This window comes from Apteryx mantelli, chromosome 10 (assembly GCF_036417845.1).
Source record: "Apteryx mantelli isolate bAptMan1 chromosome 10, bAptMan1.hap1, whole genome shotgun sequence".
In the NCBI taxonomy this organism is placed as follows: Eukaryota; Metazoa; Chordata; class Aves; order Apterygiformes; family Apterygidae; genus Apteryx; species Apteryx mantelli.
Window position 1 is genome coordinate 21,018,825 of NC_089987.1, and position 22,649 is coordinate 21,041,473.

The 22,649-nt window shown below is 36.2% G+C and overlaps 1 long non-coding RNA gene across 2 annotated transcripts in view; it reads right to left on the reverse strand.

The window, feature by feature from the left end:
• Nucleotides 1–2,485: 2,485 nt before the first annotated feature.
• LOC106483186 (uncharacterized) overlaps nt 2,486–22,649 on the reverse strand; it is a 43,777-nt gene continuing 23,613 nt past the window's right edge. Inside the window, exons 3-5 of one of the 2 annotated variants that reach the window (XR_010885331.1) lie at nt 14,083–14,201; nt 5,410–5,479; nt 2,486–2,574 (exon numbers count right to left, since the gene is read on the reverse strand). This is a non-coding gene — a long non-coding RNA (uncharacterized lncRNA). Of the gene's footprint in view, nt 2,575–5,409; nt 5,480–14,082; nt 14,279–22,649 lie in introns of both variants that reach the window. The other variant, XR_010885330.1, reaches the window with a different exon arrangement.

A 22,649-nucleotide genomic window follows, 5' to 3' on the forward strand; every position in this document is an offset into this window, starting at 1 on the left:
ATACATTGTTACTATGGGTGTCTAGGAAAGTAGAACATGTAGAACTAGAAATTTAAAGTGCTCTTTCCCTAAGTTATTCACATTAAGTTAAAAAGTTTCACTCGGGAACTTGCTGAATGATATTGCTATGGCAACATTAGAGAAATGAGTTCAAATTTTGGAAAGCTTTGTTAGCTTGACAAGCCAGCAGTTCAATTCTGGGACCCAGTGTTGCTTACCATAACCAAGAATCAGGGATTAAAAAAACTATGCAAGACTCTGCAGAACACTAGATACTCACACACTGAATACTGACATAGTAACAAACTAGAAATTGAAGGTAATGAACCTAGGACTACAATAAACAGACTGAATAGCCAATATCTTTTTCAAAAAAATCATGTCAGCGAGCTCCTTAGAATAGAACAGCAAACAACAACAGCAGAACAGGGAGATACTATAAAGTGTGCCATTCTGTGAGAGGTCATAAATTGATGGATCACTACCTCTAGACCTAAAAATCCAGTGAAAATCATCAGAGAAAACAAGTCAGATTAGATCCCAGTCTATTGCAAATTGAGTTTATTAGCAGTAATAGAGATTTGGGACTTTCAATCTGAATAGCAATAAGTTCCCAGTAACTCTCTTGAAAGGGTTAAGTAAAAAGGAGCCATTTGCTCAAGAAAAGAGATGCCTCTACAAATGCCATAGATGCCCACTGTCATCTTCAGCAATATGCAAATGAATACATTTAAATATCTACTACCAGAAAGAGAATTTGCTTAGACATATGTCAATTATATCAGGCATAACTGAACACCATATGCCACACATGATTTACACTCATATTCATATGTGAGTAGTGTGACATTGTGTTTTTATATCAAATTAATATTTTAAAGGATGTTCAGGAAATGGTGGAGCAAGGGTAAAAATCAGATTATTAATTAGATTGTCTTTGGCATTCTCATTACATACATTTAAATATCTTTCCCTGTCTTTTATTGGTCTGTATAATTTGAAGAACAGAAGGCAAGATTATGGATTAACAAAAATATCAGGAAGATTTAGAAATAGGTTCCGTTTAACAAAATCCTTCCAGCCACCCTGGACTTCATTTGAGATTCTTATGTCTAGAAAGCATAGAATGGAAACTTCCAGTTATATAGGAAGCCATAATATCCAGCATCCATAAACTAATGATAAATTGGGATGCAAAGGAGGCTGTAAATCTCTACTCTCCTATGGACATTTTACAAGTTGGCACAGCTGTCTTGCACATAGCCTTTCCCTCCTACACTTTTGGAAACTGGAACCACAATCTTGCACTTTATTTACTAAAATTCCACTGTACTTGCTCCTCACTGAAGGCCATCATTATAGACTCTCTCCTGCATAGTTCCATGTCAAAAGGCAGAACTATTTAAGGATCTTTGTGGTAGGAGAGGTTAAATAGGGATACTGATGGGAATTCAAAGCAAGTCCTAAAATTTGGGATCTTGATCAGAATTCTTTAGGTGAGATGGCAAAGGAGAAAGAATTGCAAATATTATATATGTTATTCTTAGATGATCATATCCAGCAGAATAAAATGAGCTATGATTCATTCATTTTACTTTTATTTCTTCCATTTTCATTTTCAAGTATACATCTGGTTTGAAGAGGATCCTGTTCACTGATTCCCTGTATGATTTTCCACACCTAAAATACCTCCTTGATGTCTTTTCATGCAGAGAAATGTAGATTAATTTTTTCATTTGTGTTTCCTTTTGAAGGATCAGTGAGTAAAAGATGGCACACATTTGCATATCTTATAATGTGGAAAAAGCCATGGAATATTTATTAAAGGTGATATTGTAGGTGATGTGATGATGTAAGGATTAAGGAAAAATGATTTTATAGGAGAGACAAGATATCTAATTAGAGGAGGTGATATGGTTGGGGAAAAAATCCAGCCTCAAAACAGGTCAGCTTTCATGTAGCATATACTCAACACAGACGGTTGTTTCATAGCTCTTTATGATTTTCCCTATTATGCACCTCCTGCTAATCCCCCAGATTCACTGCTGCCTTCTTAAACATATGTTCTGTCCCCTCTAACCTCTTTCCTTACAGCACTCCCTCTGGTCCACATGTCTACCTTTTCCTTGAAATTTATCTAACTAATTAACATATTTAGGTAAACTCAGAGCAACTGTTTACTGCCTGCCTCTGCTTCAGATGTGAGGGACTGTGCCCAAAGCTCGTCTTTTTTCCAGCCATATATATTTTCCTGTCTCGTAGAAGTTATTTCTCCTTACACACCTTGTACAATTAAAGTATGGCTACTGTGTCTTTATATTTTTTCTCCTATGGGTTTGGTAATACTATTTTGTAGATTTCTGAGTTTGCATTTAGTACCTTACCGGAAGCTGGTGGGCCTGGGTTTTCTGTTAGTGCCTCACCTTGCCCAAAGAAGAGATACACTAACAAGATGAAAGACTAAGTAACTTACCAGAAGTGTTGACTGAGAGAGTATTTTCAGTAGTAGACACAAACTGCTCCTTTGGTGAATCGCATTCATAGTTTACAGCTCCCCTTCATCATACTCAATCTCTGAACAAGAGATTAGGAACAACAGATTAGGTCCCAATCCTGCAAACATAAATATAATTCTGCATGTGATGCCATCTGTATGTGATAACAGACCTGCAGAATTTATAGTTCGAATTACATTACATTTTCCTGTATAAATTTGGTTAATATGACAATATACATTTTATTAAAATATTGCTTTTACATAAAGTAAAGACTGAAAGAACTAAAAGATGCTTAGAAAATAGAAAACTGTCACTGAAAATATAAAGTTTATCTGGTAGGTAAGTGCTGGCTAAATTCAGACACACCTAGCTGTTAATTCTGCCTTCATAAAACCCAGTAATTACCTATCCTTACTCTGGCTCCTCTTCTTCAGTTTACCACCTATTAAAATACACTGTTTGTTACTGTAAAGTAATAAACCTCTCTACAAGAATATTTTATTGATGCATGGCTGTGTGTGGGAACAGAATTTACTGGCTAACCATCAGTATGATTCTCCAGTGTTTTATGGTAAGAAAATATCTGGCTTATAAAACTAATGTGCATTCATGAGTTTGCAGTTTAACTGTATTTAATCTGATAAATTCTTTTAAGGATACTTCATATTATTTGCTGCATTTTAATTTTCTAAATTCTAAATTTAATTGGAATTTGGATTAACTCCTCATTCACAAAGCTTTCCTTTTGGCCCTACACACCTTTTTCATTAGGCAGCCAACTTGAGAGGTCGAACACCAAAGTAAGTGGGAAATAATACAAAGTTTGAGTAGGATATACCAGCTTTTCTAATTACAAAAAAGGGAAGTACAAATGAACAATTTAAATATTTTCTACAATCAAGCAAGCTAAAATATATGAAATAACAAGTAAGTATAGAAACATAATTCTATCACGGCACCCTATGAACAGCATAAGCTACCTATATTCTTATTTCTCTCCATTTCACACAAACTGTCTTGATAATTTTTCATGATAGTTCCCTTCTAGAGATGAACCATTACAGGATTACAGAACATATATAAGAAATATGAAACTAGAATGAAAAATGTACAGTTTGTGCAACTAGACTTCTCCATTTTTCTGACCAACAGATCTCACCAAGTCACAAACTGAAGTACCATTCTGTTCCTTAAAATGAGTTCTTTAGTCCATTTTTGCTTAAGAGGAGCTGTGCACAATGGATTTAAAGTATTGCTCTTTTTACGTGAACAAAAGCAGTCTTCTCTGTTCTTTCTGGATAAGTAGCTTCCCTTCTTGCTCTGGTGACAGTCACATAAGCTCCTAATTCATATGTGGTATATGATTGGGTTCATAAATTACAAGACCTATTTTGATACAACTGACTATATATTTAATGCATAAATCTAGACACTGGAAACATTCAGGCTTTTTACCCTTGCTAAACTTTTTTGATAAGCTCTGCTGAATACTCTTAGAAATGGACATAGTATTATTTGAATGTTTCAGACTGAACAAAATGCTTGCTTAGTGGCCTAAAATGAAATTATTTGCAGTTTTCTAAGTAGAATGCCTGTGTGTATTATCATAACTGTAGGTACAAAAATGACTAAATGTACTATTTCTTAATTTGGCATGCATACTATCAAATAGCTTAAAACATCTGTACATTTAAAAAGAAATGCTGTTAAATCAGAATTCTAAATTTAGGCTTAGAAAGGGATGTTAAAATATTGCCTGATGGATTGTATTTTGTTATCTAAAGCAGTGAAATACATTTTGAAAATAAGTTGTAGATTACATACTTTTAGAAAAGACATGGTCATAGAGGTTCCAGGAATTATAGTCAGTTATGATCACTAACCTTAAGAAAAAAAAATCCTATTACCTCAAGGTAACCATTAATTGCTACATCTAAAGGCAGACTATCATGTGACTGAACAGGGTATTTTAGTATAGAGTTAGAGTTAAGTTCTTGTCTTTATCTGATCACCGTGGCTGCATGCAAGGAAAGTCCAACATCATTTTGGTCATGCTCTGGAAGCTTAGGTGACTTGAAGAGGTATTCCATAATTCCTTATTCATAGCAGAGATGATCTTAACTCCAGAGTTCCTCATAGCAACACTCCTTATGCAGCACACGTTGAGGAAAGAGATCGGGGCCAGACAAGTGTGTGGGGAGAGGGAAGGTTAATTATTAAACCTTTCAGGAATTTTGTCTGTTACTAAATGACTATACAGTTAAACAAGCTGTATCTTTTATACAGGGAAGTCATTTGGAAATAAGGCGATATTCAAACAGAATACTTAGATTGATTTAAGGAACTCAGGCACTCAATCCTCTTGCTGAATCTATACTATAGTATTCTACTACATTAGTATCAATAAAGACACACATTATACATCCAAATTCCAGCAGGATTGTTCAACACATGTTGCCACAGCTTTTCTGCTACTAACAAATAAACAAGCCAGATTATTGCTAGCTTGGATAGGCCTACAAATTCCACAGTATAATAAATATATCCATCGAGTAATTTCTTACAGAGTTTCATAAGTATAAGAGCTGGGAGGTTCTGATGACACTCAACATGCTTCTGAAGACAAAAGCTCAGAATATAGGATTGTGTTTTCATATGGTACTTCAGGTCAGACTAGATGTGCAAAACAATTTAAAAGTTTTGACTTGCCAAAGCCCTTGCTTTATTTCCTCTCTTGTCTTTTTTAAAACTTCTACTTAAAGATTATTTGTAATAAACAGCAAAAAGAAAAAAAGAATCTGCTTTAAACAACAATGAATGGGACAAGTCTCTACATATCAGAATTCTTAAAATCAAACTTCCAGCTTGAGTTTACATTGTTTATCTTTGTTTCCAGAAAAGCAGTTCTTACCTTTACTTTTGTCAATTATGTGCATCATCTTAAACGCTATTTTCTCTGGGAATTGCTGCTTCTTGTATAACTGCAAAAAATAAAAAAAAAGGTCACATTCTACCTTCTTAAGGTCACAGTATAAATTGTCGCTCATGTTACTATAGAAACAGAGTGGGTTTCATCATTTTAATGCATGCAGTGATAATTGTTTTTATTTTAGTCCATAGACAGGTAGTTAATGGTGCCAGCTGCAGTTAGCACAGACACAGACTCTTGTCATTTAAGCACAAAGCTGCTGCCTTCTGTCTTGTCACTATGAGCTCCCCTAACCAACAGCAATTCATAGGGAAACAGTCAGGCAGAAAGAAGAACTGTTCACAGGCCTTTTTCCTAAGGCTGAAATAGAATTCCCTGTAGGAATTATGCTTTCATATGAAAAAGAAAAAAAACAAACGGCAGCACATAGTGCTTCCTCACATTGTCTAGTCAGTTCATTGCAAAAAACCTGGGTTCTACATGGCAGCTTATAAAATTTGGATTGTACTGAAAAAAAATGTTCTGCTGCCATCCTCCTATCCATGATATGAGCTTTCTCTAAAAAGTACAGCTGGATATTAGGAGTATAAAGTTGCAACTAACACACGTCTCTGTGCAACTGTATATTTCAGCCTCGATATTATAAACAGATCAACAAGCATGAAAGTAAATGAAAATACTATGGCTTGGGGAGATTACAGCTATGACACATCTGCTGAGACTTATGCTCATTTAGAATGTAATATGTAAATGGATATTAACAGAAAATGAAATCACAAATGAAAGCAATATGAGATAAGATGGCTGCTGCCCAAATTCTGGGGTCATTCAGTCCCTACCCAAAATTAGATTGCATCAATTTGAAAATCGTTGTAATCTAAAATAAGCAGTTAACGGCCCCACAGAACACTACAACAGGTAGGGATCACTGGTGTTTTGGGATATCATCTTTTCCAGGCAACAAACACACATACTGGCTAGCACTGACATTTTTCTTTCATGTGTTACATCCAGCATGAGTTCTGCCTCAGTCTAGAAAGTGCACCATGCTTTTAGATCCTGTTGACATCTATCTCTTCACTCCCTTTGCCTCAAACTACACAGGCCACTCTGTATTATCATTGAAAGGTCATGGGGATGAGGGAAGGTTCCTGGAAAAGGCAAATATCACCCCCAATGTCAAGAAGGAAGATCTGGGGAGCTACAGGCCAGTCAGCCTAACCTAAACACCCAGAAAAATTATGGCGCAAACCCTCGTGGAAGCCATTTCCAAGCACATGAAGAGCAAGTATATGACTGGGAACAGCCAACATGGATTTGCCAAGGCAAATATCACTTGACCAACCTGACAACTTTATATGATGAGATGACTGGTTCAGTGGGGCATGGTGTGGGGAGCAGATATTGTAAACCTTGGCTTTAATGAGGCATTTCACAGAGCCTCTCATAGAATCCTTAGAGCAAGACTGGTGAGATATGGACGGGTGAAGTGGACCATGAGGAGGGTGGAAAATTGGCTGGATTATTGGGCTCAAAGGGTTATGATGTGCAGTATAAAGTCCAAACTGGTGGCATCCCTCAGAGGCCAATACTGGGACAAATACCATTCCAAGTCTTTATTAATGACCTGGATAATGGGACAAAATGCAATTTAAACAGTACCAAAGGGGGGGGGGGTGCTGATATGCAGGAGGGCCACTATTCAGAGAGACCTCAATAGGCTGAGGACATGGGCTTTCAGGAACCTTGTGAAGTTCAACAAAGGCATCAGTACAGGCTGTGGAATGATTTGTAGTAAAGATCTTGGGAATCTTGGTGGACAGCAATTTGAACGCGAGTCAGCAGTGCGTTCTTGCAGCAAAAGCGGCCAACTGCACACTGGGCTGTATTAGAAAAGCATAGCCAGCAGGATGAAGGAAGTGATTAGACCCCTCTATTCACGACTTGTGAGACCATTTCTGGAGCACAGTGTCTAGTTTTTCATTTCCCAATATGGAAAGACATGCCAGACTGAAGCAAGTCCAGTAGGGGACCACCAAAACGATCAGGAGGCTGAAGCAGATGACATATGAGGAGAGGCTGAGAGAACTGGATTTATTCAGCTGTAAGGAGAGAAGGCTCAGGGGAGACTTCAACTACCCACTGGGAGGGTATGGAGAAAATGGAGCCACACTCTGCTTGGAGGTGCACATGAGGACAAGAGGCAACAGATACAATTTGGAACATGGGAAATTTCAGTCATATAGGAGGAATTTTTTTTACTGTGACGGTAGTCAAACACTGGAACAGGAGCCCAGAGAGATTATGGTATCTAAATCCTTGGAGATATTCAAAGCTTAAATGGACAAGGCCCTGAGCAACTTTCTCTAGGCTGTCCCCGCACTGAGCAGGGGGGCTGGATTAGATGACTTCCAACTTAAATTACTCTATGCTTCTATGATAAGTCTAGGCCAGAAAAGTGAGAATAGCAGTCTAGAACAGAAACAATTTTAAACAATACAAATCTAAAATCTTCCCCCTCTTTTTTCTAATTTAAGATATGCATTCATAGCAGTGTGTTCAATATCCCTTTTCTACTGAAACATAAGGTTAAGTGGTTCTTCTTAGCATTCATGACAGTCATCCATCTTTGGTATTACCTCTACAACTACTACAAGATTCAAAATAAATTTTTGTACTGTTGGAATAGGTATTTGATATATTCTCAGCCTTACACTGATGTACATGCTTTTTTTTAATTTCTGTAAACCTAAATATAAATTTTGTTTGTGTAGATTTAATCTAACAGCTGTGACTCTTTCCAGTCACTCTCACCATTTTCCCCTGGATCAGTATACCACACAGGTAAAGCTTTAGAGCCCTCCATATCAGCTGTAATTTTTAATGACCTTTCCTACAAAACACTTCTATCCTAAAGTATAGAAGTATACTATAGAAGTATTTCTTTTCCCCAAAGAAAGTACTGAGTATGCACATGCATGTGTTTCTGCTTTTCTCTCTCCCTGTTTTTACAAATCAGAAGTCTGCTAAGGCACCCAGATTTGTTAAGAACAAACAAACAAAAAACCTCTCCCCCAACACTGCTGTTGCCATACCCACTTTTTTTTTTTTTTTTTTGCTATGGGAAAATATTCCCCCTTTTCTTATATATCTAATATTTCAATCTGTGTGCAAATATAGATTCTTTTTTTCTTCCTTCCTCTACCATCAACAATAAGCATATTCTATTTCCTTGCTCACCCTAGGACTGTCAAAGTAATAAAAACTACTTTACTCTTACAAAATCTGTCTTATGGCAAGAGGAACATTGCTTGGAATATGAATTCAAACATCATCTATCCCAAAAAACAAGCACTCTTTTCCCAAATATTACTACAGGTTGGAGTTTTTCTAATTTATTAACAGATATGCTTTTGTTTAAATCATAAATCACATTTATTTCTCATTTGAAATTACCCCCACACCTTGCTCATGCACTTCTTTGGAGATAATTCTGTTTTCTTTCTTTTAAAAGTATTAATGCTGGTTCTGATAGCAGTTGGTCACCAGTGTTTAAAGTAAAAGCTATAAATACTGTACTTACTTTCAGCTTGACACCCTACTCATTAATTCTGCATTAAATCTATTTCTCCTACGCAGAATTATCTGAGGGAACTACTGCCAACATTGTTGTGCCATCTGCTCATTGCACATATTGCCAGCCAGTTCAAACTTGCAAAATGATGTAATCCATTGCGTGTCATACAACTTCTCCTGCAGGCTAGCCATTGGCATAATGTGTAAGCCGTTAAAATAGCAACAGCTCTTACCACTGTTCATGCTAGCTCTGAGAGTCCCGCACGGTGTGTAATGCCCGTTTTTCTGCACCACTTTGGGTTCTCAGTTCTGTTAACAATGTTAGAACACCGTTTGCACTCCAAACACTTTCTTGAGGACTGGGTAGATTATAGTGCTTGGCAAATTTCAGCTCCTTAGTTCAGAACTAATTCTGAATCTTCTATTTTTTTGTTCCAGATTCCAGTTACAATTTGGTCTCTTACCAGGAACTTGGTTAGCTTCTTTCTCACATTGCAACATTAGTTCTATGGACTCAAAACCAGATTTTTTTTTTAAAAAACATGGATACTCCAATTACCTTTCAGAGGTCTCATTTTCATGTGGAATGCATATTTTCTATGCAAACTTCTACACTAGGAATCATCTCTGATTCCCTGACTCAGTAAGTCATCTTTCCATGCTCCTTCCAGTCCTTCTTGAACATATCCACAAGAATTCACACTCCAGAGCATTTTAAATAAATGGTTTCTGTACTAAGTTATCCCCAAATACTGATTGTTCATTAAGGTAAAATGATGCATCACCTGCTTTCTTTTTCCTGATCCTCATCATTTCTTTACATACTATGCATTTAGACTCAAAGTCAACTGGGGTAGGAACAGATGGATTTTTTACTTTAAGAAGTATTTTCAACATGTGCGACACTTTTTACATGGGTCTTTTCTGTAATTTATTTTGCTGCAGATTGATATTACTCTTTTTTTATAATCATACTTAATTCTTTGCAAAAAGAGAGGCAGGCAGACACACCTTGGAATCTAAATACAACACGAAGTTCAGGCTAGACGTAAAGAATCCAATCACCTGAAAAGAATGCTTTAAAGGGTTGGGGAGGGCGGAGGAAGTATTATTTTCTTGGTAAGCTAACACAGTACATAGAAATACTTAAGATTAGAAATGAAACTGATCATTTGACCTAAAAAAATAAAGCAGGAACTTGCGTCCATTCTGTTTGAAATAGTTCTCTTATGTCTGTCCAGATGGTGCTTGCTATAGGAACTAAAGTCTGAACACCATTTTTTCCCATCTCACCTCCTTAAGTAACAGTATTCATGAAAAAGATCATTGCAGCAGTTCATGCTGCAAAACCTTGCTTAAACTAGGTGACTGCTAACAAAATAAATCTACTTTTGTTACTTCCAGTTAATTCATCCACAGGCAGATGAATTGATCTGAAAAAACACAATGCCCCCAGAAAGCCATGTTTCTGGGGATTTTTTTTGTAGAGAAACTCTATTCTGAATATGCCTATAAATTTCAGGATTATTAGCACAAACACAAATCAGCATTCAGGTACAAAGATCTCAAATTGTCCTCTATTGCTCCTTTTTATTATAAATAATAAACACTTACAATGATAAGGCTCCTAATCTAGGCACCTCAATTATAGCTGCATAAAATTACACAGATTAAATCCAAATAAAGATTTCATCCAAAAGATCTGCAGATGGAAAATCTACCACAGGTGAAGACAAATACTGAAAAACATGGATCATTTGCAGATGCAGAAGTGTTTGGAGAGGTTTACACATATGAGTTTGAAGCTATGGCGAAAATCAAGCCTACGAATTGAGCCTGACCCTAGAACCTTTACTTCAATAGCCAAAATAATTTTAATTGTCTCAAGGACGAAAGACCATTTGGAAGTACTAAAGGGAGCTTTCTCAAACAAAGTTATGGGCTATATCTCCATTATGCCATTTGTAAACCCATGAAGTTTCTGAAATATTATTAAAGGTAAAGATATCCTAAGCAGAAAACAACCCAAACTTAATATAGCAACATAGTTTAATCCCCTCCAAAAGCATCAAAACTTAGTACAATTGCTTTTACTTTGACTTCTTCATAGCACAAGAGTATTCACTGAACCCACTCTTAAGTCATGAGAGATTATATAAAGTACTGGAACCATCCTTGGAAATCCTAAAATGAATGGATGGCATAAAAGTGCATTTACTAAAAAGTAAAATGGAATGTAATCATAACTTTAGTTTTGCATGTTAGTTATCTAATATAAATAATTAAATTACACTAAACAAACTCAGTTGAACAATAAGATAAGTAATCTGTTAAAATCATTTAAAACACACAAATTAAGTACAAATTACAACATTTAGCCATATCCTCATGCCTCCCCAAAAGAGAAAGTATTAATCCATATACAATTACATTAAGTTTTCTGCTTGAGACATCATTACTTTTAGTATTACTGCGGAGAACCTATGATTTTACCTATGCTATAACAAAGAGAATAGTCCATAATTTTCTTTGAGAAGGTGCCATTTGGTAGTTACAAACACTTGCTATCTTTTGGCCTTGAGGCAATTAATTAGAATTATTTTGACTGTTGAGGGCTCTCGGGTTTTCTGTATGAATTGTAGACTTCCAGTCATGGACAACTTCAGTGTGCTCCATTTACTCAGAGTCAGCCTGAAGGGTAACTGGAGAGCAAGTCTGCCTCATCCAAATTAGTGTTGTTTATATAGTCCAGTGTCAAAAATGTCACATATCTTTTATTACAAGAAGCAAGAGATACCGAGTCTTGCCTATGACACATATGAGTTGAGTGCTCTTTCTTACTGTATAATTAGAACTAATATGGAACAACTATCATAACTGTTAAGAAATTGAAACTGTTCTTTATTACTTTTACTAAGATTTGGCTTGAACCATAAAAGATTTATTCCCAATCAGTTATTCTCAGTTCATGTCAATTTGCTTATAATTAATGAAAGTTATGGGGAATATTATCACCCTGTTGTAAGAGATGCAGCTGATGTGCAGATTAAATATTAATGAGCATATTCTTTATAAGGATAACTGCGATGTTTAATGTAGATTATTAGCCAAGCAGACCTTTTTTTTTTTTTTTTTAAATTACATTGCTTCAAATCAATAGGTTTACAGGCTAACTATTAAGCACCACTTTCTGTGCTTAGCCTTCCTTGTTCAACCATGAATTGTACAAATTGTACACAGGATTATATTTCCCTCTCACATATGTCTGCGCAACTTAGTTCTGAAAATCTCCTAGAAGCCATCGATACTATATGGAAAACAGCTCGCTTTGCTCGTCAGTTTGCCCCAGTCTAGAACTGTTAAAAATGCTGTAATGAATTATAGCAGCGCATCATCAACAAATAGACGTTTATGCAAGGTATTATGAAAACTGAATTATAGATAAAATTATACTTGGAAATGTCTGCTTAGACATTCCATCTGTGACTACAGAAAATTATAACAGACAAAATGTTGATGGTATTGTAATTCATGAATATCAGTAATGACATCAGACATTGCTGGGCAGATAATACATAGCAGTCACTGAGCCGCATAACTCTTGTATAGTTCTCTCACTGTTCACTTCTCCCCAAATCCTAGGAATTTTAACATGCAGATTCTATGCCGTGAGGTTTTATGTTGCATACCCCTGCATGCCTCTGACTACTGAGGTTTTCCCAGTTCCTTGGGGGATTCCTTACTCTGTTATTCTGGATAATGAAGAGTTGACAGAACACATACCCTGCGTATTTTGTATTTAGGTCAGATCAGCTACACATAGACAGTAGCTCCAAACAGGTCACCATATGTCCAAAAATTCCAGTTAAGTTTGTTATAGATGTACATTACCAAGCGTATTAGATTTACTACAGAAGGACATATGTATTTGTTCAGAAGTTTGTTCAGTAATCATAATTATAATTTTAGCTGTACATCTGGTACACAGTAAGTACAATGTTTTGGAGAAATGTTGCACTTACTGCATGCATGCCCCATAGCGCATACACACGTACCACTTTCTAGTAAATCTGAAGCAACTATGATAACTCTTTTCTGAACCTTTTTAGGCAAACAGCCAGACTGGAAAGATTCTACTGCAGTCCTACAAGCTATATTTGGTAATAATCCACTTCCCAGCAAGTTTATATAAAACCACGCGAGAGGAGAAACAAGGTTCTAATTCTCATCCATTTGAAAAGAACCCAGTGGAAAGCAAACTGACAGTGCTCTGTGCAAATGTGGCTTGCTACATAAAGTCTGAAACAACTGTGACTGTGATTCCTGTTTATCTAGCCCTGGCACATTTTCCCACAACCTGGCTCATTTGCTCAGGCCAGGCATTGAGCTGCGAGTTGGAACAGGAACGAAATGTGATCGGTAATGTGGTGTTAGCTGTTTTATTTTTACAAATGTGTGTTTTGATCAAGTACAGCTAAAATAAGTAGACCATAATAAGCAAAGAGTATTTTAGGCATATTTCAGCAGCCAGCTTGACTCCCATAACACTTTGTTATGGGATATTTGTTAAATACTTTACCCTCATTAACATTCTACAATGTGACACAATATACTGTTTTCTAAGCTGAACTTAATCAGAATACACTGTGTAGTAAAAAGACATGAAAACAGGGTAAGAAGAGATAACATACAGTGATATGAAGCACAGCAGTACAATTAGAATTTGAACTGTAATAGATCATCAAAAAAAGGCATTTTTTCACATCCCAAATATTAAAGTAGTGTGTTCAGTTTCCTTATGGTTCCCTAGGACTCTGCTTAGCTACAGCGGTAAAGCAGGCAGGCACATGTAATTTACAACTGTCAATATAAGAACAGCAGGAAAAGTGCCATTTCTCCAAATGGAGCAAAATTGAAACATGCAAGAAAAGCCTGTAACATTTCGAGATAAGTAATCTGTGTAATTATACCATGTTTTGATGAACCATAAATTGTACAAAGCTGAGTGAACTCAAAGACACTTGGAAAAAATTCCAACCACTTGGAAAAAAATCAAAAATTCATTTTTGGACTACTTACACGGGGCTGTGTGTCTTCTTATTGATTTCAGAGAAAATAGGTGAGAGAATCTTGGTCTTTCACAAGGGTAAATATACAGCTCCAGAGAGATCATCCTGAGACATGGTAATGTCGGCCTCCTGGTACATGGAACATGTTGAAAGGTGGGGAGAATGCTGTTACACTCTATCTTTAACGCTCGCACCAGCACAGAATTCTGATTTGAGGAACCGATTAGGAGAGAAAAAAATAATTCAGTCAAACAACCATTCACCAAATTTATGGTATTTACACATAAGTTACTTCACGAACAGTGATAGCTTGAATTCTTTTCTTGAAAGTTATCAGAACTCCAGGGTAAGCCTTATTTCACATGACAGTGCAGAGAATACAGGAAAAATTCAGTTCTTTGAGAAATCCAGACAGATTTTGCAAAATAGCAAGTCTGCTTTATCACAGATGCCTTTTGTATGCAGCTGCTATTTTTCTTGATAGTTTTTGTAATTTCATTGTATTTCACTATGTTTGGCACCCTGTGTGCAGGGAACATAGCAACAAACAGAAATAGCCCAACTCATCAAGATTCATCTGACCTTCCGGAAAGACAGCTTGCCTTTTATTTAAGACTTGCTACAACAGTACAGCTCCTACCCTTATATCGCTGGAACCTTATTTCAAGCTGTTATCTTTCTTCACTCATCCTCCTATCAATGTTAGCAATATATGAGCTTTGGTTACCAGAATAATTATCGCTAAGCATGCAAGAGCAACCAGGTGCAATCTCCTGTGACTTCAGTAGCGCTACTGCATTAATCTGCCAATAGCTGGAAACTGATCCAGAAAATTGCGCTTATATGACTAGTGTGATTGATTTCCATGGGCCTATGGCATAAATAAAAATGTAACATTCTGCAAACATATCTAGGACTTCTGGGTTGGCGGGGATGGAATGGGACATGAAGAACCAGAAGTTAATCCATTTATTTCACTAAGCAAGACAGTGAACAGCACAACCACATTGTTACAAGTTTATATCACTTAACTAATCCACTTCTTCATAACAGTTGCTCCGTATTTTACCTACAATAAATTTCTAAAAAACAGCAGTCCATCAAGATGCAGATTTTCAGTGAGATTCAGTGAAAAGCTATTCATCATTTCAAGTTCTTCTCTATTTACTTTCATTTTTAGTCATTAATATGTTTAGTGAATAAACAAAAAAAACTATAGTACATAATAAAATATAATAAGGAACGTTATAGGCATTCTAGTGGAAAGCAACAAGCAGAGTATTTGGATAAGATCTTTTTCCATCAAGTTGGCACAAGCTGATTAAGATTGCAAGGTTACCTGTTTACACAATCAGCCTGCACTTGAAAACATAAATGGACATTTTTCCACATCACAAATGTAATTGCACCTAAATGATATTTTGCAACTATAAATGCATGTTTACAAGGTCAAACATGACCTTCTGTTTGCTCACAGCTGCCTCAACAATTTAGTCAATATTTTCCAGAGATCTGCTGAGAAATCTGCTATGTGGTCTGAACAGTAAAACTTGGGAATCACCAAAGCCAGAGCCTGACAAACACTGAATAAGTATTTGTTGCAGGAGATGTAGATACTTAGAATTTCTGTCTAACATCTTTTTTTTTTGACCAAATAATAAAACTTTTACTATAGATGTTCACAAAGAATTTAATCAGGAATACAGCATTGATGTGTCAGGCACTTTTGTATAGTTCCTATCCATATTTTTGTCCTCTGTATATCATAAAGTTCAGTGAGAAATGTTGCCACTAGGACAGCCAACATGCAGAAGTCTTCCCAGCTAATGAAATGAGGATGCCTGATGTAACCAAGCTGACAGTCTATCAGCTTAACTGAGCAGCCAACATTACCTGCAACAATCCCAACAGAGTGCAGAGAGGAAGCCTTTCTCTCAGCGATCATTAAATTCTCAAAACACAGTTCAATGGGAGATAAATAATCTATAGATCCCTCACTCATTCATATTATATGAATGAATATCTAGAACTCACAGAGCACTTAATAGGACTTTTCAGACACTAATATGGAATACTTCCAAGCCAGTCTCCCTTAGGATGTATGTGCAGCTATTAAGAGACAGTTTTGAGAGACAGGATATTATTTATTAACAACATTTTAATATAGTCTGCCTTGTTCAGTAAAGCAAATTTGGTCTAGAAAAAAGACCAAACTTCTACATCAGTTCTTAAAATGATTCAGGCAATATTCTGCCTGATCGAAAGACTAGCCAATTTCTCCTGACTGCATCCTCCTTTGCTCTGACAGTGAATGCAATGAAATACAGGCCCGGAGGCGCATTCTGGAGTAAAAATATTTTTAGATTTTTATTTCCCTGTCTGGATAGAGTCATATTAAATATAGATTACCTTTTGTGACTGGAGATAAAACTGAATGAGAGAAGGAAATAAGTCACTGAATAAGAGGAAAAGTATGGCAGTGAATGTATATCATATGTGCAGTAGATGATACAGTACAGAGAAAGCTAATGTATACGCACATCCTATCAACCAAAACAATAAACATGATACTTCTGGGGTAGCTACTTCAGTATTAATAATTTATTAATATATTTTTACTTTAATTCCAACCATCCTTGAAAGTGCAAGGTCTTGTTTGTAAATGCCCTGCATACAAAATGGGATTCAAGCCCAGCAACTTTAATTTATACAGCAGCGTTTCTGGATATAGAGAATATATAACACCATTTTTCATTTTAAAAGTTATTGCACTCTTGATTTTAAATTCAATGATATTTGTTTGACATATACAAATGCTTTGTTTTACTCAGCTAGCCTTGCAAAATGAAATAGTACTATTTTGATATGGATTCTGAATATAGCTCTTTTTATAAATTAAATGAAAAGCTGTTCTTTCAATTAGGTTTTGACTGTTAATGGTACAATCAATAAATTAAAGTCTTCCTGTGATCATTTCAAATATTTTGATTTGGCTTTTCACTGAGACTTCAGGAGAACTTCCCCTTTTGTGGATAAAATTTATACTGCCTAGAAGTGCACCTGCCTTTAGCATGGAGCTACAGACCATGCAAATACCAGTACAGTTTTCACTATGGTTGGTAAGGCATATGTAAAGAATTAAGTGGGAAGAAACTGCTCAGCTTTAGTAAAAAAAAAGTTTGCTGGGAGGGACTATAGCAGAAAGTGTTTGACTACACACTGAAAAGTTTAGTGGTAAACAGGGGCAAAAACATTAAACCCTGTGTTTTAAAAGACTATCCCAAATTATTCCACTTAATCCAAGCTTCACATAGCCAAACTCTTCTGTCTCAGGAAGTTAAAGCTGTTCCAGACAGTGGCTCACAACATGTGAGCCGTTCCTGTTACTTTTAACAGAAGTAGCATTCCTTTTCTGTAAAAAGGCTTGTCCAGTCCAGAATCCACATTTACTGAGCTGAACCGGAAGCTTCTTCCATTCATTTATAGATCTCAATCCCTTTTTAGTATATTTTAAATATTAACCACTAAAGTAAAACTCAAGGGCAGACACAAAGAAAAAATTCACTCCCTACCCTTTACACACATTTTTCTGATCTGCTTTATATAAACCAATCATCTCTTAAAGAAAAGCAACTATAAATTTTACTTCCAACACAGCAGTAATAAGAAGGTGCCTAACTAGACAGCCAATGGGATGATAAAGTACTGAATTTTTAAAAAGAGTATTCTCCCCACCACCACCACCCCAGGTAACTAATTTTGTAGTTTATTATGGAAATAATTCTTTTCCCAAATGGCCTGGCAGACATCTGAAACACAGACCAGTTCAGACACTGGAAAAGTTCTTAGTGGACACAGCTCTGGCTAGAGTTTTCTACAGAATCAGTACTACCACTTAGCAATGACTGACTGAGTTTAAGGGTTCTCCTCCAAAAATAATGCAGAACTCCACCTTTGTGCATTGCAAAGAAGTGAAAAACATTCAAGTTCACCATCTTTCTTCTGATGAAGGAGGACTGTTCAGGTTGAAATTTCCTATTAAAATGTAATGCTGTTTTCTGTAAAGTAAGAATCATTAATTAGTCAAACATCCCCTACCAAAGTCAGTAGTCCTGTAATGTTTAAATACTTTTAATTCATGGTTCTGGATACTTAACCTTTTTTTCCTGTTTGAAATTTTGAAGTTTTTCCACAGCCAAATGAGGAAACTGAAGAAAGCCTTTTTAATTATCTAATTAGATGAGAGATGGCTTAATTTTAATGATTTAAGGTGTTAAAAAGAGCATACTAAGTGTACAAAGTCCATTTTATTATAGAGGGCCAGAATAATACCCTGCAATCGATCAAGTATCATACTTTTTCTAAAAAATATCTTGAGGAAACTTTGAATACATTATAGAGTGCAGAGCATAATATTTCACCTCTTACATTGAGCTGCCTAGACTTCACAGTAGCCAAAACCATGTGTTAAAAGAATCCACCCACTTTTATCGCTCTAAGCAGCAGGTATCAGCATAGTAAAATTATTTCTTTAAGCAATGGTCCCTGCCCACCTCCAAACTTTTGTTTTACAGATATCACTGTTATTTTATCCCTTTTGCTACTGTTACATCTTTTACCAATGTCCCTCTAAAGGATGGTTCATTTGAAAACCTTCCAAGTTATGAAAGCGCCATAACCCTGTTCATCTTTAACACTGGTATAAACCAGCTGGAGTCCGTAGACAGGCATGGGCTCCTTCCAGAGCTGAATTTCATACTTTGTTTACATTAATTGTTTCACCATTTGAAACAAATGTTTATTTAAAGCCGATTGAGGTAAGAGCTGACACAGTGTGCCATTTATATCATCAGTGTCTTTGCCACTCCATCTCAGCAGGTTTTACTTTGAAGAAGCAAAAATAGCTTCATCAGACACAGAAGGAAAATCTTAAAGCTCTGGTTAATCAGCAGCAGTCTGTAGAGAGAACAGCAAAGTAATGAAATCTCCACTTCTGAATAATTTTATTGGGAAGTAGTTATGGATTTCAGCATAAATTAATTCTGAGCATTCAGCTCAGTTTTCAGCTAGATGAATCAATCAAGAACTGAAGCTAAATTCTCAGCTCTTCATGGCATACTCTTTAGCGTAGGACACAAAGATCAACTCTTTTTTTTCCTGTTTGGCACTAAATGCTTAATATCTTTCCTATATAGGAAACCCACTTATAAAACAGAAACCACACAGTTACCAACAGTGGTAATAACCTGATGTTCTCAATATTCCCAGCACCAATAATCTCGATATATGCAAAGGCACACAGAGATATTCAGGCTCTAAATACATTTAGACATTCTCTGCTTTTTCCTCTCAATCTAGTGAATGTAGCAGTTGGCACAACAAGCACCAGAGTATTTCTGAGATTACATATTGATGTTACCCATAACCAGGCTGCAAATACAAACAAAAGCATTTATTTGAGATCTATAAAAAAGAATCATAACTGAGTTACTATGGCCATTTGTGTCAACAATAAATTCAATGTTATTTAACAACAAAGAGGGACAATTAACATAGTGAAGCAATGCCACACTACCATCAGTGCACTGTAGGAACTTGCTCACTATTATATATTTTTTAAGGGTAACTATAGATTTGTTTGGAGTAATCTTCCTCTCTCCCATCTCCCCTCCACTTTAAATTTCACAAGAATGAACCTGGCTCGTAACACCTTAGTACCTGTGCACTGCAGTAGAGTGAGGCTTTCCAAACTTTTCATTAAACAAATCCCAAGAGGTTATTCAACGGCACCTTAGATGAAGAATGTCATTTGCCTGGCTAAATTTCCAAGACTGACATCTACATTAACATCAGCATTCCTATGAAAATTACAGGCACAAATGATGATTTAAAATCATTCCACTTTTGGCTTGCAAACCAACATATGAATGCTATCACTTTTGGAACATGCACATCATCAGGGAGTACAAAAACACAGAGTTTATTTTAAAAGGGCCTAGGAGATCAGGAATTCTGAATTACCCTAAGAACACTGAGGCTTAGGGCTACTGAGCTGCTGGGTGCCATTTCCATTGCCACAGACAACAAAACGTTCCCGAAGAATACACAGGCCAAGGGAACTGAAGAACACAAGAGCCCAAGGTGGTGGGACACAAACAGCCTGGCAAAAGGAGGACACCACCAGCACCATTCACTGTGTGAATATGTTATGGCAAAACAAAACACTCAATGGAATGATCTAATCAGCGGAATCAATATCAGTCTGCATCTTTCCACAACCCTCCATTAAAATAGCAAAAACACGACTAAAATTTTCCTTTTGTGCAGCAATAGACCCCATGTGATCTGGTGTTCATATAAAGTTCCTAAAGGAGGATTATTTTAATGTTAATTTAATCTTTCCAGAAAAGTTACTAATAAATAGAAGTATATGGCTCAAACTGACTCCACTTAATCCTTTTAAACCACTTAAAAAAAATACTCAATGTTTCCAATAAAGTCATTCTTGAAGCTTTTAAGGCAGAGAAAAGTTTTGTACCAACCAGGCACTGTTAATTAGTTGACATGTTACTTAGCATAGCTTCAAAACAGTATTTTTTTTTCTTTGTGAACTTTTACTGCCTTCAAATTCCATGCAGAGAAGGTAAAATCAAGCCAACCACGAAATCAATTGCTCTTCAACCACCTTTAGCTAAGCAGCTTCTTAACAACAAATACATGACAGAATTACTTGCAGATCAGTGTGCAAATTTTTTTTTTTTTAAACAGGGTTTTCCATTTGCACAGCACTAAATGTTTTCTGCAAGGGTTTCAGGGACATACATATTTTACTTCTGCTGCAAATGAGTATTTGCATGTGCACTTCAGTAGCATATATTCACTTTGGTGTGAGAATGTTTTGAGAATGTCATAACTATAAACCCTAACAAAATGAGCATTAGAGCATGCAAAGTCCTTCTGGAAGCAATAGAAGTAGTAACCTGCACGAATAATCCTGTATTTACACAATTCTTACATCTCCTACTTTGAACAATTTTACTAATAACATTTGATCCTTCCTTCTAAGCCATCTGCTATTGGTATAAGCTAGCAGAGCAACGCTCACATTCTTACAGGATCAACAGGTAATAAGAACTTTAATCCCAATATGTAATTAAAATTGAAAATATATTTCTTAGGGTGGATTATTGAGGTAACCCATGATAGCAACCTGACCTGTAGACAAAAGAAGGAGTGGAAATTGTATGGCAACACTGACAACATGAGTGCCCACTGCAGCATGAGATCGCGCAACTAATGTATCATTTCTATGATATAGCTTTTTTAATAGAATGCAGAAAAATAGCATTCTTTGTGTCAAAACTGATATTCCTGCCATAATAACATTATCTACATAGATTACAATTCTATTAAGAAAGGAATTGTTTAAGTTTCAAAAATGAACAGCCAGTATAGGAGTCAACTGGAAAACCCAGTCTGGATTATTGTCTACTGTTTTACTCATTGCTACAGTTATTTCTTCTAAAGGAGAATGAAAGCGGCATGAGGTTCTATTCCTCCTTTGACCAAGATAGTATTTTTAGGCTTTTTTTCCTAAATTCAAGGTACAAAGAGTTGGAAACTATGGATTCTCTTGACCAGGATCACTGAAGTTGTGACCGGCTCTCGCGAGCTCTGTAGCTGTACTCTAACAACACCATGCCTTCCAATGGGGCACAGTCAGGGCAAGGACTATCCACAGGGAAGAAAAAGTCCCTTGGGACTTTATTCTGATCTATGGAGAATCCAGCAAAATATAAGGGCCCCACTGTACAATGTACTGTAAACATGGAACTTGTGCAAACTTCACAAGGCAGACCAGAAAAGGGTTTGCAATGTGCATTTAAACTGCCAGATTTTGTAATCTTCTCTTTTCCTCATTTGGACTTAACTTCATCTTTCTGAAAGATGCCTTCTGCTTCTCATAGCCATCTTTATCTTTCTTCTTTGGCATGCAAACTTCCTTTTGGATTTTCTCAAATCAGTTTTTACAGCTGATATGTATTCACGCTCAGCCTTTACTTTGAAAGGTCTAAATAATCCTCAACAATTTTCTTTCATACAGGAGACTGAAATGTTTTTTCAAAAATACACATTACCATTCTAAAATTTGTCACTATGAGTAGTTCCACTCAGGGCAACAAGGCCAGTCAGAGTAAGGTGGTATTTCACATAAAGAAAATTAAAAAATAAATATAGTATACAAAAATCATTGAGTGAATCTATACCACTTTTGGAATCTAAATTGAAGGTAAGGTACCAACTTCATTTACAACGGCTGCAATCTAATACAAAGACAGACATATTTCTGCTACTGCATTCCAAAACTGTATCAGAACACTCAAATCTCAAGAATTGATGGCTAGACTATTAAAAGCACAATGATCTTCTATAAAGGTCCAACCTACTGGAATGATTATTCTGTCACTTGTTTCACAGAATTCCGGCTAGACATGACCCAGGAGTTGAGCAAATTTCACAAACCTACCCTCAAAAATCAATCTTCTGTTTTGCTTTATACCACATGCAGTCTTTGTC